Source organism: Eptesicus fuscus, chromosome 11 (assembly GCF_027574615.1).
Source record: "Eptesicus fuscus isolate TK198812 chromosome 11, DD_ASM_mEF_20220401, whole genome shotgun sequence".
Lineage (NCBI taxonomy): Eukaryota > Metazoa > Chordata > Mammalia > Chiroptera > Vespertilionidae > Eptesicus > Eptesicus fuscus.
In genome coordinates, this window is record NC_072483.1 from 63,375,400 (window position 1) to 63,395,232 (window position 19,833).

At 55.1% G+C, this 19,833-nt stretch overlaps 1 long non-coding RNA gene across 2 annotated transcripts; it reads left to right on the top strand.

The window, feature by feature from the left end:
* Nucleotides 1-6,235: 6,235 nt before the first annotated feature.
* On the top strand, nucleotides 6,236-18,851 carry LOC129150717 (uncharacterized). 2 transcript variants are annotated; one of them, XR_008557444.1, is made up of 4 exons: nucleotides 6,236-6,316; nucleotides 6,800-6,967; nucleotides 18,352-18,442; nucleotides 18,780-18,851. It is a non-coding gene; the product is annotated as an uncharacterized LOC129150717 (long non-coding RNA). The 2 variants fall into 2 exon arrangements; XR_008557445.1 differs by lacking the exons at nucleotides 18,352-18,442; nucleotides 18,780-18,851 and adding an exon at nucleotides 8,839-8,886.
* The last annotated feature ends 982 nt before the right edge of the window (nucleotides 18,852-19,833 follow it).

Genomic DNA, 19,833 nt, shown 5'->3' on the forward strand with positions numbered 1-19,833 from the left:
TTAGTGAGTGACTTTCTGCTGGGCTCCAAACACCATCCCAAAGACTCAGCCAGGAAAGGGCTCAGCACACAGTAACCAGCACAGTGATAACAGCCAACTTCATGCACTGTGTGCCCAGCCCCAAACCAGCTCTCTGTGTGCTGCCTCATTTGTCCTCGCATTCACCTGGGAGGCAGGGACTGTTAAGGGTGCCCATTTTACAGAGGATGAAACTGAGACTCAGAAGGGTAGATACTCACCCGAGGCCCTTAACTTGTAAGCAGTGGGTCTTAAATGACTCCCATGTGTGACCTCTGCTTGGCACAGCTCCAGGACTCTGGGCTTTTGTCCTTCAGAAACTGAAGGCCATACCAGTGGCCCAATGGGGCCAGAAGGGCTGGACACTGGTGAAAGGGGAGGATTGAAGGGCTTGCCTTTGGGCTCCTAGCTCCCATTTCAGTGTTCAGGGAGCCTTCTTCCAGGGGACAACACATTAACAGAGTTGGCCATTGGCCACTCTGTTATTTAGTGCCTACGAGGAGAAAAAAAGGAAGATATTGAATGAGTTCCATCCCTAAGGAGCTATGCATGTGAACGGTTGTAATCTAGCATGATGATTAAAATGATAACTATGCTGGAGGTGCTGGCAAAATGCAGAGGGAGCCTAGGAAAGCCTAAGTAAGGCCAGGAACAATCCTGGAAGGCTTCATGGAGGAGGCAAAGCCCGAGCTGAGGCTTGAGGGGTAGGTAAAGCCTGAGAGTTGGTCAGGCAGTTAAGTGGGTGAGGATGTTGGGGGCCCAATGGGCTAACAACGCAGAGAGCAAAGACTCAGAGAGGAAGGTGAGGGCAAGCCGAGCAAGTGAAAGATCCATTGGGAGTCCAGTGGTGACAAGCAAGGCCAGAGAGGTGGGCAGGCACAGGTGCCCCAGTACTGCCTGATGGTGGAGGGTTGCTGTCGAGGTCTAGGCAGGGCAGAGACTATCCGTTGTGGGGTTCAAGAGTGGATGGGGGACCCTCTGCCTCATACCATTACCTGGGAAGGAAGGCCCATGGTTTTCCCCTCTAGGGATTTGCAGGCACCAAGTCAGGCTCTCCCACCTTTTGCACAGACGTACCTCAGGATGAGGATGCCTGGGGCACCCACACTGACCACAGATGCTCAGACCTGGGCCTCAAGCCCAACAGAGGCCTGGGTGCTGTGGGATCATCCTGCTCCCCCCTCCAAGGCCCAGGGATGGTGCGCCAGCTGCAGTGGCTCTGGGCGCCTCTTCTCCCATCAATGCCTCCTCTGTGGCCTGGGCCTGGGAGGGTGGGCCGGGTAAGGCCTTGGGCCCCAGCCAGCCTGGTCCCCTCTCAGGGTGGCACGGGCTGGCCTCGGCACTGGGATCGGGGTCCTAAGTAGGCATTCTCCATCCTTAGGGCCCGGTGTTCCCAAAGCCCCTGCTGAGGCTGGTCCTGTGCTCACTTGTGAAATCCAGCTCAGGGAAAATGTCCCCCAAACACACATTCATTCATTCAACAAAATGGGCACATGTGTACACACAAATGTGGGAGAAGTATAGCTTTATTTTTCTACAATACTAATGGCCTTTTTTAAAAAAATGATATTACTCATGTTTAATAGTTTATAAAGGGAGGGGAGAGAGAGAAAGAGAGAGAGAGAGAGAGAGAGAGAGAGAGAGAGAGAGAGAGAGAGGAGAGAGAGAGAGAGAGAGAGAGAGAGAGAGAGAGAGAGAGAGAGAGAGAGAGAGAGAAACATAGATTAGCTGCCTCCTGCATGCCCCCCACCGGAGCCTGAGCCATTGCCCAATGGATGGAGAATCAAACTGGCAGCCCTTCAATGCACAGGACGATGCCCAACCAACTGAGCCACACTGGGCAGCCTGATCTAAGGGTGCTGGCTTCTTACCACAACCCTACCTTCTCCCTGTTGGTACCCAGACCTTGCATGGGGGGCCCTGGAGGTCCTAAAATGGTCCCCTCTGCAGGCCATAGCTCCAATAGCCCTCATTTTTTTTTTTTAAATCCTCACAGGAGGATATTTTTCCATTGATTTAGAGTGTGGGGAGAAAGAGCAAGGGAGAGAAACATTGAAATAAAAGAGACACATCGAATGGTTGCCTCCTGATCGCACCCCGACACAGGCCAGGGATCAAACCTGCAACCTAGATACATGCCCTTGACTAGGAATAGAACCCAAGACCCTTTGGTGTACAGGTAGATGCTCTAACCACTTAACACCACCGGTCAGGGCCAGCCCTCATTCTTGCCCACCCACATGCCCACTCAGGCTGCACTTGGGCTCAGGGACACATCCTGCATTTCTGAACCCCAGTTGCACAGCCATTGCTGTGCAGGGCCCCCTGGGAAGCCCATCCACATCCTTGCTGTGTACACCACTGCTCCCCAAACTCTCCAAGAAGGGGCAGAAGCCACAGTGTACTCTGACCATGGGGAGGCCGCCCTGTGATTCCATTCAAGCCACTCTTCCTTCCCACTAGTGACAATGTTCACTTTCAGGAGTGCTTTGTGTGCATTGCATCATCCAATCCTTCCAACAAACCCACAAAGGCAGTCTCATAATGCTCCCAAATTACAGCTGAGGGAGCTGAGGCCCAGAGAGGGTCAAGGTCTAGATTGATTCCCAGGCTGTGGCCCCAGGACCCTGGTGTTAATCCCTACACCAGGGCCTCTTATCCTCCCACCCACACACCTACCTGGCCTCTTCTCACTGGACATGGTCTCCCCACTACCCTGTTCAGCAAGAAGATGCTCCCTGCTCAGCATCTTCTCTAGCTCCCAAGGACTCCAGGATGAAGTCCTCATTCACCTTGGTGGCCAAGGCCCCTGTGTTGCCTGCCACACGCATCTCCTCCTCACTGTGAACCTCTTGCTCCTGTGCCCCTGTCATTCCCATCTCCAAGACTTTGCTCAGCTCTCCCACCCTTTCTTCCCTCCTGCTGCACCCATACCATTCTGGCCTTGAGAGAAGAACAGGTGAGAAGGAAACCAAAAGGAATGGTCCTCACCCCCACTGGGCCCTGGCCTGGGCCTCATGGTCCACTCAGTGGTTTCCTCTCTGCTGCTTCCCATACAGCTCTGCCCCTGGCCCCTCAGGGACTGGCCGATAGAAGCCCAAGGCCAGGGATGTACAGTATGTAACAGTGCGGCCATGTCCTTGGAGCCTGGTGCCAGGCTGACCTGTTCTGGAGCAGGTGTTGACAGGGAGCTCAAGCATGGAGGGAAAGAGGAGGCAGCAGGCAGAGGGGAGCATGAGTGCTGCCATCCTTCCCCGCACCACCTCTCCAGGCCCCTGGGAGTGGTTGCTAGGCTAGCACATGGCAGCAGTGGGAGCACACTCTCTCACTGCAGACACAGCCTGTCAGCTGCACCCACAGTCCACATGGCAGGAGCTGGCTGTGGGCATGGGGCAGCTCTTCACCCAGGGGAGGTGCCAACAGGCTAACCTGACCATGGGGCAGGGGGAGATGGAGCAAGGGCCCTGGGGCCACAGGAAGTGAAGCCCTTCTATAACCCTCCAGGCACGGGTGACCAAATGATGGTGGGGGTTCCCACTCCTGATACCAAGGAGTCTTCTTTAAGAGCCTTATTAATTTTCACCCTGTCTGTTGGGCCACCCAGGGGCCCTCCAGGTATTACTTGGGGCCAAGGGGTTGCTAGGAATGTCCTGGCTCACCCCCCAGCTCTGGCTATGCCTCTTTGCCCCTGTGCCGGAGGACCCAGGGATAAAGAACTCTTCCAGGTCTCATATCTGGGAGCCCCCCTCTCTCCTCCAGAGCTCCAGGCACTCAGAGCTCCTCCATGACCTTCATTCTGACCAGGACCTTAGAGACTGGGTCTGCTTCGGGCCCTCTGATGCCCTTGTGCCCTCATAGGCTCTGGCCCTTCTTGCGATCTTCCCTGGGGCTGCTCTCAAGATGTGTGTGGCCTGAAGGGGAGGATTTGAGCCTTGGGCTGAGGGGGCCAGATCACCAGACTGGGCCTTTCCTGCCCTTCCCTGCTGCAGTCCTAGAAGCAGATGTATGGGTGGGTGTGAGTAGTGAGGGCCCAGAGTGGGGGCTGGTGGAGGGAGGGGCACCATGATTCTGGGAAGACTCCTGCCAACACATTTCCCTGCCCCTCCCCAGCCCCTCTACTCATTATCAACTTGGGGTTTGTGTGCAAACAGCAGCTGGTCTCTTTTGTCAGCCTTCCCTCCCCCTCTCTCCCCCTTGCTCCTTCTCTCCTCCCCAATGCCTCCCAAATGGCTCATCCATCTCAGGTCCTGTCTATCCCCCCAGGTGATTTAAAACTGGGACTCTGGGGAGCACCTCGGAGGGGAGGTGGCCCCTGTCCATTCTTGGCCCTGCGCCCAAAGTTCTCCTTGAGCCCTTCAAAGATATTAAATCCTTTTGGGACATGAGATCCAGAGAGAGTAACAGAGCTAAGGTCACAAAGTTCAGAGCAGGGACCAGACCTAAGTGTGCCTGTTTGCTGAGTCAGTCTATTTCCCAGGCTTAACTGTTCCTCTGGTCACCCCAGGGCCTAGCATCACTTCTGGGTGCTCGGAAAGACGTCCTAACCTGTGTCAAGGGCTTTAATTGAAGGAATTCTGTGTGCCTGTGGCTGAGACAGGAAGGCAAGCAAGGCTGATGGGAGGGCCCTGTCAGTTATACCCAGGAGTTGGGACTGGTGCTCGGCCAAGGGCAATGGGAGAAGAAAACTTGCAAGCAGCAGGCCCTGCAGATTGTGGAGGCAGAGAGCAAGGAGACCCCTTAGGAGAAAAAGCAAAAACTACAAGAGTGTGGAGCAAGGCACTGGCCCTGGGGGAGTGGGCAGCCAGAACTGGGAGACTTGGTCTATGAGGGGTGTGGGGATGACACCCAGGTTTTGGCAGGCAATGGTGAGGATGTGAGTCCTTTACAGATACAGAAGATGGTGTGGCAGGATGAGGACCTTGAGTTTGAGACAAACTGGGTTTGAGATATTTGAAGGATGTTCAGGTGGAGGTCTCCAGGAGACCCAGGAAACAGGTCTGGGCAGGGCAGGTGGAGGTCTAAGAGTAGATGAGCTCATGGAAAGTGAAGGGAATATGGGAAGAAGGGGACTGAGGATGGCATCCTGAGCAGACTTGGGGCAGGGTGGGGGTGGGGGTGGCGGTTAAGGAGTGGGTGAGGGAGAGCAAGAAGAGTGTGCACTGGATTTGGGAACTTGGAAGAGATAAGGGCTGTGGCCTGTGTGGCTCCCTACCAGACACTCTGTTCTTCAGATTTTAGCTCTTAATCCTACAACAGGCCTGGGGTAACAAGCCTATCTCAGGTGCAACCGAGATATCTTGTTGCAGTCTCTTGATTAGGCTAGGATGGAGCACCATACTCTGCCAGAAGATGGGGTGACTGAGCCTGAGTTTCTCAGGGCCTCACTGCTGAGATGCCCAAACCCAGATTAGAAGGGACCACATGCTAGGTGAGTGGTGGTGGTGGGAACACCTGAGGGAGGAGGCACCGACGACTCCCAAGGGCATCACAGAGGATGCAACCTCTAAGATTGGTCTGGAAGGAAGACCACAGGTTCATTAGGTGAATGTATCTGCAAGGCAGCAGGCAGGGAAGACTGAGCAAAGGCAAGGAAGCATGAGGGAGGGAGGAAAACCGCGGCCCAGGAAGGAAAGGTGGGGCCTGAGCTGGACCACTGCCCAGTCCTGGTGCTCACTCGGAGCTCCCCTGCCCCCCGCCCAAGGTCAAAGTTCAGCCTCTCAAAAGAGCTTTTCTGGGGCTTGGGCCAGGCCCTCCGGGGTCCCTGGGGCAGCTGAGGGCACTCGAATGCGCCAGATCATGGGCAGGCCTGTGCCTGGTGGCGGGCCCCAAGCGCCCTGGGACAGGCAGGGGCGGGCCCTGCACACGCGCGTGCCCACACCGAGTACACGGTCGCGTGCACACAAGCCGGTCCGCGCGGGCCGGAAGTCACAGGGCTGGAGGCCGGGAGCCGGCCGTGGGAGCCGCGCCGAGGGCCGCCGGGGTAACAGGGAACAAAGGACACGGCGGGGCGGGGGCAACTGAGCCGGGCCGTGATTGGCGGCTGGAAGTCCCGGTCCGGCGGTGATTGGCCGCGGCCTCAGCGGAGCCCCTCGCGCCCGCCCCGCCCCGCCCCTCGCGGCCGAAACCTGAGCCTGAAACGTTGGCCCAGGACCCGCCCGGGCCCCCGCCATCTGCCCCCGGGGCGGGGCGCTGGCCGGAGTCGGGTTCCTGCCCAGCGCCCCCCCTCGCCTGGCTGGGCGACTTGTGTACCCAACCCCCACCACCACCGTCGCCCCCAGGCCCCGGCGGAAAGGCCCTGGTGGGCAGGGTTCCCGGGCCCGGGAAGGCCAGGGGGCCCAAATGGAAAGGGTTCGGGCTCAGGAAGCTGCTCCTTCCGGGAGCCTGGCCAGGGCCTCGTGGCTGGACTGGGAGGGGAGTCAGGGGACACTCAGACAAGGCCGCCTGGGGGTGAAACGAGCGGAGGGGGAGTTAATTGACCTGCCAGCCAGGCCCCCGCTGGTGCTAAGCACTTAGGATGAGTGAGGGGCCTTCCCGACTCCATCCCTCTTTCCCCGCCGCCTGGGAGGTGAGAGGGAAGGGGTGGAGCAAGAGGCCCGGGCCACCAATCACAGCCTCAGCTCGGTTTTGAATCCGGGCTGGCGGGTTCCGCTGCCTGGCGGCCAGGTGTGCTGGCGTCCTCTTTGTCCCCACTCGCCTGCCCCGGCACGCCCCACTCCACCCCCACCCTTCGGGAGGCTCTTGCCCCACCCAGCTGTTTACCCTCCTCTACTGGTTCCCCTAGCCAGCTGGTACAGAAGCTGGACCCTGGTTCTGCCCGGGAGCCCTGAGGACTCCAGACCATGCCTCTCTCTCAGCCCCATTCTCAGCTCTGCAGAGACAAGTTGCAAAGCACAGCTGCCTCCATCTCCCAAGATGGCCACCCAGGGCCTGGTGGTGCTGGAGCGGAGTGGTAAGAGCCCATGATTTGCGGCAAAGTCCTGGCAGAGGGCTGGCCCAGGCACAAGCTCTGTGACCCAGAGCAAGCCCCTCCCCACAAAGGTGACCCCTACAGTTGTGAAACCAAGATCATAAGAGCCTGCTGCCAGGTGGTTGTGAGGATTAAAGGTGATCCTGCAGAAGGGAGGTTTTGTGAGAGAAAGCCTCCACTGGGCGTGTGGGAGGGGAGAGGGAGGTTATCATTCTGTGCCAATGTTTGGGACAGCCAGAGAGGGCGGTGAGACTCCTGGGGGGCAGGATGAGAGAATAGTTCAGTGCCATCCCCATGGAGCCCAGAGCCCCGCAGGCCCTGAACAAAGGGGAAGCAGATTTTAGGGTCCTGGCCCTCACACCATCCCCAGGTTCTCCAGGAAAAACCGGGCAGAGGGATCTGGGGGCTGCTTTTCCTTTCTCTTCAGTCCTGAGCGGTGGAGCTGGAGCCATCTCCCACGTGTAGGCCAGAGAGCAGGTGGGGGCCCCTACATTCTCCCCACTATGCTTCATCTATGTCTTTCTGCCTCCTACCTCCTCCATCTCTGGCATGAAATTGGTCATCAAGACCATCTAGACTGCTTTCTTAATGTCTTTCAAATCTGTCCTCTTGCCCTGGTTGGTTTTGCTCAGTGGATAAAGCGTCTCCCCATGGACTGAAAGGTCCTGGGTTCGATTCCGGTCAAGGTCACGTACCTCAGTTGCAGGCTTCATCCCAGCCCTGGTCAGGGCACGTGTGGGAGGCAACCAATGGATGTGTCTCTCTCACATCGATGTTTCTATCTCTCTGTCTCTCCCCCTTCCTTCCACTCTCTAAAAATCAATAGAGAAATATCCTCAGGTGAGGATTAACAACAAAAACAAAAAAGAAAAAGAAGGGGAGAAAAATGTCTTCTCTATCCTTCCACTGCCATCCTGATCACAGCTGTACCGTGGTGACAGCATGAAATGCAAATTAGGTTTTGTCCCTTCCCTGCTAAAGTTCTTTAGTGGTTCCCCACTGCCCCCAGGACCCCCTGATGGGACCTTTCAATCTAGTAACTGCAAGCCCACACTCTGGAACCAGCCTGCTGGTGATTAAATTCTGAGGCCAGTGCTTGCTAACTGCGCCTTGCTTTCCCCGTCTGTGGAATGGGGATGGAATAATAATAACAACTGGGCAGTGTTCCAAGTGCTTTGCACATAATCATTGATCCATTTAATCTTTACAACAACTCTATGAGATAAGTAACTCATTATGCCTGTTTTACTGTGTACCCATAATACCCACAATAAAAATAGAATAATGGGAGCACCTAGTGCATACAGTTGTGATTAAATGAGTTAATTCATATGAAAATCTAGAAAAGCTTAGACACAGCTGGTGTTCAGTACATTCTAGCTAGTATTTTCGACCCAGCCCCTCCTGCCAACACCTTCCCCCGCTAACCTCCAGTCCCACTGAAGCATTGGGATTTGCCTCTTCACTTGTCCTGTTTCCTCTCTCCTTCCCTCCCCTGCCCTCCCCTGCTCTCCCCTTTTCTGTGTCCTGTCATCTGACACAGAATGGGTGCTTAATACATATTGAGGAATGAGTGGATAAGGTTTTAGGGAAGAGGCTGGACTGAAGGGATTATTCAATGCTCACCCGCCCCCTCGTGGCCATTGTGGGCATTCCAGGCCTTGGTCCAACCTTTAAAATGGGAGGGCTGAAGACAGTCTCAGGCAAGGCCTGGGAAGCTGGCAGACTTCTACATGAGGTCAGACACTGAGCCCAGGGGGTTGTCCCCAGGGCTTAGTCCCCAAATGTCTATGGAGCTTCAGGGATTTTCAGACCCCCCAACCAACTCGATCTTTCTTTCTCTTCTCTCTGAGAGCTGTGTGTGTAACTTGTCAGTGTGAGCAGGACTGTGTGCTGATGAGGCCAAGAGTTCAACTGTCTGCACTAAACAGATGGCGGCAGCAGGTTCTGTCTTGGGAAGAGGTATGTGTGGTGGGGAATTCATGAATGTGTAGTAGGGACACATACATGAATGTGTGTGGCTCTCACCAGAACCTATCTAGGTTGAGAACGCTGGGCCTCAGCCGGCCAGTGAGCAGAGGGTGAGCTGCAGCCCATCACTGGAACTTTCTGGTGTCCAGGTATCCATATCCTAGAAGGACCAGTGCCCAAGCCCCGAGCCTTGGCATGCATTGGCAGGTACTAGGTAGGGCCTGGGTGTGCACCTTGGAGGGCAACTGGTTGACCTCTCCCTTTCTTTCATACGTGTGTGTTCATAGTATGGTAACTGGTCTGTCATCATTCCATTTGCTTCTGCTGAGCACCTGCTGTGTGTACTTCTGGGGCAGGAAGGAGTTGTACATCTTCATTCATGAACTCACCGTAGTGACAGCATGAGATACTCGTGTCTCTCCTACGTTATTGTGCCAAATTATCTTCCTGTGTATTGGTAGACTTTTGTAAGAGGAAGGAATTTGGAGTCAGACATGTTTGCATTCAAATTCAGGCTTCACCCAGCTGTGTGATTTAAATAAGGGATTTAACTTCACTGAGCTTCAGTTTCCTCATCAGCTAAATGGGGATTATAATAATGTCTATTTCCTAGGTTGTTGTGAGAAGTAAACAAAGAATGGAAAGCCTGGGACAGGGTAGCAGGCACACAGAAGGCACATGATAGATGCTGGTGATTACTGCTGCTGGTGTGTTTTTGGCTTCTAGCTGGGCCTCTGCCCTATGCTTCCTGTCCCCATGTCTCTGTGTCCTGTGACCCATGACAAAGTGTTAGGCCAGGTCCTGCAGACAGTCTTGTAAGCAACTCCCCACAGCCTGGCTCAGAATACTTTACAGCAGGGCCTGGTCACACTGCCCCTTTCATTCAGATGTAAGTGTACATACAGGTGACCTGCTTTTTCAAACCCCACATTGCTACACCTGGTCTGACCCGGCAGAGATATTTACGGGGCTGAAGGGGCAAAAGGTTTGAAGCTGGTCCTTGCAGACTCCCCAGCTTCTGGCCTTGGCACATTTGGCCACCTGGGGGAGCCCTCTGTCCCCTTTGATCAGAGGGAATAGAGGGGGATGAGTGAAGAGAGGAGGGGTGCTGGCTGCTTTGGGGATCAAAGAAAGTCCAGGAGTGGAGGCGGGGAGGTACCTTAAGAAGTGCCCCTTCTAGGAGGCAGGCCAAGAGTTAACCCATCTGTTGCCAGCCTCTACCCTTTATGCCCCAGGGGCCTAGGGTTCCAGGTAAAGATGCCCAGTGTGGGGAGGGGGTGATTTGACCTCCTTGGGAGCACTGGCAGCAGAGGAGAAAAACCTGGTATTCCTTGCAAATGACTGAGCACCTCAAAATGTGCTCAGGAGAAGTAAGCATGAGAGTGCGTGTAGCTTCTCACATCAGCCCAACTGCCTGACACCCTCCGTGACCCTTCGCCTTGGTTATCTGGCCCATCGCTGTCAGAGACCTCTTTGAACCCAGAGTGTCTGATGCCAGTGTCCAACCTCTCCCCTGCCCCCTGCCACTCTGGGAGGGAGAACTACAGCACTGAGACCCAGGCAGACAGCGGACCTGCAGGGAGGACAGGAAGGGCCAGAGAGGTGGGTGCTTGAGGGAGGAGGGAAGAGGATGGCGAACCAGACACAGGGCTGCCGAGACCAGCCTTTGAGCAGTTTCAGGGTCACAGGCTGAGGAATAAGCAAGGGAGGAGGAAGTGAAGATGGGACATCTCTTTCAAGAGGGTGGCTGTGATGAAAGGGCCCAGAGGGAGGGAGCTCAGGGCACTCTTGTTAACATGCAGGGACTTGGTGGCTTTAGTGTTGGTGGGAGGAGCCAACACTGGGGATCAATATGGAGTCCGGTGCCCAGAACCTGGGCTAGGGGAGGGTGGCAGCCAGCACAGTGCCAGAGCCACCCTTCTTCCTCACTGAGGACAGGGATCCGAGCTGTTTGCAGGTGACCAAGGCAGGAAGTGGGATGTCCTGTGGGACGGGGCTCTCTTTTCTCTGGAACCTGGATAGTAGAGAGAGGAAGGGGTAGGAGAAGGGGATGGAGGGGGCTTCCAGCTGGCTCTGGTCTGGGGGAGGGGGTTCCATCAGAGATGAGAGCCCTGGGGGAACAGTGCCCAGAGACAGCCTCCCACGTCAGTAACCCCATCCCCATGCCTCCTTCCTTCTTACCCAGCTCTTCAGGGAAATTCTAAGGACCCTCAAGAACTGAGGTTCATTGGAACCTCAGTGGAAAACAAGAGTTTCAGGAAAATGGGGGACTCTGGCCTCATTCAGGATCGCCAGCAGGCAGGGGGAGAGGAGCTGGGGGTGGACCCCCTTGTCTTCCCTTGGGTACTTAACCTCCTTTCCTGGCCTCATGTCCCTCACAACAAATTCCCACGGCTTGATTGGGGCTCACTCTGTGCAGGGGTCTTGGAACCTATCTCTTCCTCAACCCACTAGGCCCCCCACCAGGACCCCCTGGAGTCCACTCCTGGAGGCCTGCATGCTGGTGCTATGAAGTCCCGCCCACAGCCCATTCTAGTCCTGGACGCCTGCGGCCTGGGGAACAGATGTCCCCCACTCTCCCTCCTTGACTGCTCCTCAGGAAACCCTGGGGGCCCCTTGGCTCCTCTTTGTGGCCTCTCCAGTCTCCCCCCTTTCACTTTGGGAAGCAATGAGCTGAAAAGAGACAACATCTGGGTCTCCCCAGGGCCCCAGTGGCCCAGCTGCCTGCCTGGCCAGCAGCCGCAGGAAACAGCTATCCCCTCCCCCAGGGCTGGTGTCACCTAGCCCTGCATCATTTGAATGCCTGGCATCCTTTGAGGCAGGGTCCCAAGCTTGGCCCCCTCTCACTCCCCAGGTATTTTGTGCAAGAAAGAGCCTTGGGGGTCTGGCCTACGGAGACCCCTACCCAAAGCCACAACTGTTCTTATAGTGGGTGCTCCTCAGAGGTCTTTGCCACATCTGTCCCCAGACCCACAGGGCCAGCTCAAGCCCAGACTGAAAGACGTTCCCCTCAGCCTGGGGGGATAGATACCTCCCTCCTATAGTCTAAATTTGACACAGGACACAAGTGACTGCAGAAGGAACAGAATGCTGTGCATTTCACTGGGGAGAGGACCAAGGGCCCTGGGCTCATGCAGGGGAGTGCTGGGTTCCAGCTGGGCCCCTGCCCCCAGCAGGTCAATGCCACTGTGCCCCTAGGTGCCCAGACTGCTCCTCTCTGTGAGGACACCCAGGTGCCAGCACTCTTTGGGGGCATCTGGGTCACACTGGACCTTGTCATAAGAGGAGCAAACATTGATTTACATATTGGGTTCTCATTTGCATTTCACACATCAGCTCTGGCCTTGACCTTTCTACCTAGGGAAGGTTCATATGGCCTGGGCTCTGAACATCACAACAATGACACATTGACCAGCAGAGTTGGGATCTGCCCATGGTCACCAGCCAGCTAGGGTCAGAGTTGGACCTCCATGCTGGCCCTGAGAACCCGTCCAGGGCTCTTTTCCTACATGCAGCCTGCCTCTGCCTAGACAGCAAGGGTTCCAGGGGGCTCTCTTAGGGTCTCCAAGTCCTGGGACAGCACCCGAGGGTCTGGGCCTGAGCATGTCTTCAAATCCACACCAATGTCAGGGAGGATGGCACCTGTCCACACTCTGTCAACACAGTGGGAAGATGAGGACAGAGTGAAGGTGTGCTAGGAACTGGGTGGAGAGCAGGGGATGGGAGGGTGGGATCTGGGTGTGGGCTCCTGCTTTCCTTGGTACATCTGAGCCACCCAGGGGTCTCTCCCCAGCCCTCCTTTCCTCTCAGACTTGGTGAGTTTTATCTTCCTTACAGTGGCCCTGCACTGGCATGTTGGTTTCTGGGGTTCCCTCTCTGTCACAATGAGCTGCAGTGGGATTCAGCGGGAGCCATGACCCTGCCCCTTCCCTCCTCGTGCCCCTCCCCCACAGGCCAGGCCCCTGCCTGAGCTCCCACCAGCACACCATCAGGTGTGGTGACCTGGATGGATGCCTGCCCCCTCCGTGGCTGACAGGTCATTCTAGAAGGTGGGCACTCAGTGTGGCATAAAACCCCTTCTGGGAGGAAAACCTCTCCGGAAGATTCCCCCATCCTTCTTGGGAAGACTTTATGAACGTCACCCTCCATCTGCCTTTGGTCTGCAAGTTCAGGCCAGGCCTGGTCCCAGCCAGACTCCTAGTCTGCCTTGAGGCAGCTTCAGGGCCAGAGCCCCCTCTCGCCACCCTTCATCAGATCCACAAACAGGGCAAGGGGTGTGAGTCGGTCCTGGCCCAGTTGCAGAGGGGACAGGAGAAGCAGGTGTCCAGGGTGTGGACACTCTCCTGGGATTGCTCCCTACCTCTTAGCCACCCAGGACTCAGTCAACAAACACATGTTAACCCAGAGCTGTGTGTTCAGCTACCCCAAACCTGTTCAGTATGTCAAGGGCAAGGCATCTGGGAGCCCTGGGCTCACAATGGTCAGGCATCTGCTGATTACCCAATTATGAGTCTAGCTTGGGGTCTGGGGGAGAGCCCCACGGCCAGGTTTTACTTTCTGAGCAAAGGGCACACTCTGGCATCTTTGCCCACAACCAGAGTGAGTCTTGGTCCCATGAGCAGGAACCACCTAGGAGGACTGAGAATGCCCATTCCCCAGTCTGCCCCCTGTGATGCCAGTTGGGGTCCATCATAGGACAAGGCACTATTGACATCTGCAGGAAGGAGCCCTCCTCTTGGTTAGAATTGTGGCAGTTGAAGTTACAGCTGTGCCACACAAAGGACCAGCCTGGGGCTTAGAGATGCAACCACAGCAGGAGCTAAAAATAAGGCCTGGCAAGGCCCAGCTGCAGGGATGACAGAGCAGAGCACACAGAGAGAGGGTGCCCCGCTCCACTGCTGTGCTGGTCCAGGCACATCTGGAGAACTGAGTTTGCTTCAGGGTCCACTGCTGAGAAGAAACACTGCCACCTGCATGTGGTGTCCAGGTGGGAAGGACGAAGCATGTTCAGGACATGTGGGATTGTGGGAAAAGCTGGTATAGTTCGGCCCAGGGTGGGTGGCTTCAAGGTGGCACTTATTTATCCTGGCCCCACATTCATGGAACACCACCATGCTCCAGCAGTGGGACTCACCATAGCCTGGCAGACAAGGGCTGTGAAGACAATCTGACACGGCACATCCCAGTAGTGAGAGTTCCCTGCCATTCGAAGCATTCCAGGAGAGTTCTGCCCTAGGTAGCCGGGATGAATGAGATGGCTACTTGATCCCTTCTAACTGTGACACTTGGCCATTTTGTCAGTGTATGGATTACAAGGTCTCCTTTCTTTTTAAATATATTTTATTGATTTTTACAGAGAGGAAGGGGGAGGGATAGAGAGTTAGAAACATCGATGAGAGAGAAACATCGATGAGAGAGAAACATCGATCAGCCGCCTCCTGCACACCCCCTACCAGGGACGAGCCAGCAACCAAGGCACATGCCCCTGACCAGAATTAAACCCAGGATCCTTCAGTCCACAGGCCGACGCTCTATCCACTGAGCCAAACCGGTTAGGGCTCTCCTGCTTGTGAGTGTCCATTTCCCCATCTCCCTTCTTCAGATTCCTTGGGGACTTCTCCCCAGGTGTGGAAAGAGAATCTTAAAACTGGACAGTCTATCCACTGATGTTGTTTTGGTGCACTGGGCAAGGATGGCTCTTGTCCTTTTACTGACAGGATTTTGACTTCAGCTCCTAGGACCTTGCATCTTACAGAACAAGGGTTTAATTTCGGGCTTGAATCCTGTCTCTTCCCACTGAACCAGGATGGTGTGTGTGTGTGTGTGTGTGTGTGCGTGCTGTGGCCGAGGAGAACCCTGGGATGGGTAGTAAGGGCAGTGGTAGAAGAAGGCAGCTTGGGCGAGTGTCCTGTGACTCAGGAACAGACTCCAGGGAGCCAGGATCAAGGACCAAGAGGAGGAATGAGAATCACCAGGAAGCTGGTGGGAGGGCTGGGGCCAGGCATGGAAAATTTCTTCTCCCTCAGCCTGTGGGGTGCTGCTGCATGCACAAGCCTCCCAGACAGGAATTCTCTCTCACATGCAGCCTCAAATTATATCCCTGAAATGAGACCAATTAGAAATTCACTGGGATGAGCAAATTTCCTGCTAAAAGCCCCACTTAAAAAAATATCCCATAGGGAACCTGCCCTGTCAGATATTAAATTCTGCTCAAAGGCTGTAATATTGGAGAAATGAGATATTGGCCCAAAAATCCAGGACACTTCAGGGGCTCAGAGCAGACGCCCCAGAACCTCGAGAGGGGGTGTTAAAGCTGGAGCTGTACTAATTAATCAGGCTCTGGGAAGCTTGGGCACCTGCCCAGGTCACTGCTGCCCCCACCCCCAGCAGCCCAGGGGCCCTGGAGACCTGCCTTTGTGCGAAGGCAGGCCTGGCAGCCCTGTTTTCCTGTCCAGCGTCCTTGGAGGGCTAGGGCCTGAAGCAGGCCTGGAACAGAAAAGAGCCGCAGGGATGCAGCTCATCCACTCCCCATAGGGGCTGTCCCTCCCATGAGTCACCCTGTTATCCCCATGGCCAAATATAGCTCCCAAGGCAAACCAGGGTGCTGCACTGTGCAAAGGGGCCAGGGAGGGGCCAGGATGGTGCCCCAGGCAAGAAAGCCAGGCAGTCCACCCCTCCCCTTCCTCGCCCAGGCCTGAGGTCTCAGCCTGAACCTCAGATCTCCGGGACACTTTCCCACAAATGCAGGGGAAGTTGGGGGTGGAGAGAGGGTCTGGTTCAGAAGCAATGGCCACTTCCTCCTGGGGGAACGTGGGACACACTCCAGGGGACAAAGATCAGGGCCAGGGGCCTTTCCTCTTTGTCTAGTCCATATGGTGAGGCTGAGATCCCATTGGGCAGCGGCCCGCCTCTGAGACCAGGGTCGTCACCATCACCCAGGGCGTGTCCAGCAGCCCCAGGGCGCCGCCCCAGCCGCGGCCTGCAGAGCCACCACATAAGGAAATGTTTGTGCTTCAGCGGTGCGGCCTCTGGGCAGTGACTCCACTGGGTCCCTCCTCCAGCCTCCCCGCCCAGGCCACCTCCCAGACGGGCCGGACTGGGGCGGTTGGACCCAGGAGGAACCGCCCTGAGCCTGGCGGGATGGCAGGGAAGGCGGAGTGGGTTGGGCTGGGAAGTGGGTGGGCAGCGGCCGAGCTCGGTGGTCCTCCAGCCCTGCAGCCCGAGGGAGGGACGTCCTGTTAGCCTAGCGTAGGCTGGAACCGGCCGGAAACCTTCTCCCCGCCCCCAACCCCCAGCAAACTGCTTGGGCCCCCAGGCTGCCCTGTGGGGGAGGGGGGAGGCGAGCAGGACACAACTGGGACAGCCTAGACCCTGGCTTTGCATCCGAGAGGCGCCACATCCTGGAGTCTATGACCAGGACCTGGGAGGCAGCAGGGAGGGCTGGTCTCCCTGAAGAAATCCCACCCGCCCAGCTGTCCTCCCCAGGAGCCCAGAGCAATGTCTTATTTCCCTGGATTGTGACTGAAGTATCCTGACCCCCCACCCAGCCACTGCTCAGAGGGGAAACATTTCATAACCTGCCTGCTGGAGGCAGGCAAGGCCAGGCTCACGTGGGCTGTCTGCCTTCTGGAGTTTTCCATTAAATTATTTACATAGGCCCGGAACAAGCCCACAGACCTCTACAGGAAATCAGCAGGCACAAAGTGGCATTTATTCTTCTGCAAACAGCCTCATTTCTCCTCCTCTCTTAAATGTGACCCTTTGGAGGTAAGAAGCTGCCTAAGGAAGGCACTGTCTAGGTCAGTGGTTCTCAACCTTCCTAATGCCGCGACCCTTTAATACAGTTCCTCATGTTGTGGTGACCCCCAACCATAAGATTATTTTCGTTGCTACTTCATAACTGTAATTTTGCTACTGTTATGAATCGTAATGTAAATATCTGATATGCAGGATGTCTTAGGCGACCCCTGTGAAAGGGTCTTTCGACCCCCAAAGGGGTCACGACCCACAGGTTGAGAACCGCTGGTCTAGGTCTTCATGGTTTACTCTTGGGAGCCAGGGAAATTCCCCACCAGGTGTTTCCTGGGCAAAGACCCCCAAACCCAGTGTAGCAGTCAGAGGGGGCAGCTCTGGGCCCCTGCTCAGGGCCTGGGGGTCTGGGGGTGGGGGCTCACCTCTGGAGTGCATACTCCAGGAAAGGGCCCTTGAGGATAACATCACTGATGTAATCCAGATCCTGGGGCCTTTGGGGAAAGGGTAAAATGTGGAGCAGTAATCCAGTACTACTTGCCTGTTCAGCAGAAGGGAAAGTAGAACCACCTCACCCACTTCCAGGTCACACAGACTTTATTTAGATTGAGCTCAGGCTTGGTTTCCTAGGAAGCTCCAGCCTGTGTCCCTGCTGGCGGATTAAAGTGGTAGAAAAACTTGCCCCATGCCTGAGTGACACAGGAAGAATAGAATGGCCACTTATCCCAAAGCCCCACCTCCCAGGCAGGCAGGGTTGTCCAGAGTTGTTGCTGAGAGGGCTCAATTAGCTGGATCACCTCACCCCTCAGGCTTGCCCACAGCCCCCTTCTGAGGAGGGACCCTGTTGGTTCTTTCTGTATAAAGTGGCTGGTGCTTCCCATCACTGGAATCAGCTTTGCCTACCCCAATAGCATTAACTTTGGACCATGCTCAGACCTGGGGCAACTGAAAAGGATGGAGGAGAATTAGGTTGTGCTTGACATGGTCAAACCCCATGTGGGGAGGTGAACATGTGCTCAATACAATCCCACCCACAGAGGCCCTACAGTTTTAATTCAAGACGCACGTAACAGCCCAGTGTGTGATATCCACACTGCATAGACTTTCAACACCGTCATATCAAATATGAAGAAGCTATTTTCTGCTCTTGGACCCTGGTGTCTTGAAATTTGACTCTAAAAGCTCTTAGAGGCAGGAAATGTGTCTGGCTACTCTATCTTCCAGGCCTAACACAAAGCATGGCTCAGAAAATACCTTTTGGGTGACAGGGGGAAAAAGTGCCTTCATTTCAGATTGCAAAGATCTGGGCCTCATAAGCTAAACTTTACATGCTAAATTTGTAAGTGGCCCATTCTCCATTCAAATGAAGGTTCAATGACAACACGTTGGGGATGTTATAGAGGGGTTCTCAATGGGAATGCAGGGGTATGTTAGAGGAGATGGACTTTCATGTCCTTAAAATGTACTTAGGAATAGTTAGCATAAGAGGATATCCATAATGAGATGAAAGGTACACAAATGAGGTGGGTTTTAAAAAATATTTTTTTATTGATTTCAGAGAAGAAGGGAGAGGGAAAGAGAGATAGAAATAGAAGCATCAATGATGAGAAGCATTGATCAGCTACCTTCTGTATGTCCCCCACTAGGAATCTAGCCTGCACCCTAAGCATATTCCCTGACCCGGAATCAAACCTGTGACTTCTTGGTTCCAGGATCAACGCTCAACCGCTGGCTGAGGTGGGTTTTTAAAAAATATATATTTGTATTGATTTCAGAGAGGGAGAGGAAGAGAGAGCTACAACATCAATGATGAAAGAGAATCATCGATCAGCTGCCTCCTGCACATCCCCCCACTGGGGCTGGAGCCCCAAACCTGGGCATTTGCCCTGACCAGGAATTGAACCCTGACCTCCTGGTTCATGGGTCAACACCCAACTACCGCTTGGCCATATGAGGTGGTTTTGATGGAAGGGGAAGGAGGACTAGACAAGGGAACTTTTAAAGCCAGTCCAGCTCAAATGCTAACATCCCATGTTTACTGAAAACACTCTATACCCAGGCTGTTCTCTCTCAGGCAGTATCTCCCTCCATCCCTGCTGAGTAGGTGTTGCCCGGGTGCCCAGCTGGTAAAGGACTTGAGTCTGTGTCCCATTCCTGGGGAGAGGCACGTGCTTAACACAGAAGAGCCAGAAGCAGCAGGAGGTATTAACAGCTGACGGATCACAGTCCCCCATCCTGCTTTTCCTCCCACTTCCCTTCCTGGGGAGGCCACTTTTCCCTGAACCTGGTCCCCAAGGTCTCTTGCCCCATGGGCCCCCAAAGGCCTCCTTTTCCTACACACTCTCCTCTCTATCACCTGCTCCCTCTGCTTCAACCCGTCCTCCCACAAATGTGGATTTGGTGTCATCTTCTGTTTAAATGCCTTCTAGAACCATATTCTCAGGCTTGAGCCCTGGCTCCCTCTGGGGCCTGGCCCTGGCCACCTGCACTGGCCTTGCTTCATGGTTTTCTCCAGCAAGCTTTTCAGGCCCCTCCTTTCTAGCTGTATCATGCCTTTAATTTCCATTTTCTGTTTACTCTCACTGGCAGAGGGTCACTGTTACCACTTGCCCCTCGTGCAAAGTTGGGGTGACAGCAGGAGAGCAGTGAGCAGGAGGGAAGAAAAGAAGCCAAGCGTAAGAATAGCATAGGGTAGCAGGCTGGTGGTTATGCTTTGCATGTAAACAAGAGGGAATTAATCCAAAACAGGCCAGAAACGGGATGGTTTTCAGGGGTACCCCAGACTTTCGGAGGCTGGGCTTGCACTCCAGGTCTGCGCACATCCCGGGTATGAAAAGGTTAGTGGGTAATTCAGACTCATGAATACATGTGTCAGTGCACGTCCCGGGTTAACACGAGTACATGCACACCGGCCCTGTGTAAGTAGCCAGGCGGAGCAAACACAAGAGTGCTGCGCATAGTCGAGAGAACATCCTCGAGGTCTTGCACACAGGAGTTACGTGTAAAGCCACGGATGCGTACATCAAAGATACAAATACGGGTTTGGGCACATGTGCACACTCGCAGGCCCATTTCCTCCCCATACTCGGGCATAATGCAGTCGCTGGGAGCCATCTCCTTCCCTCCGG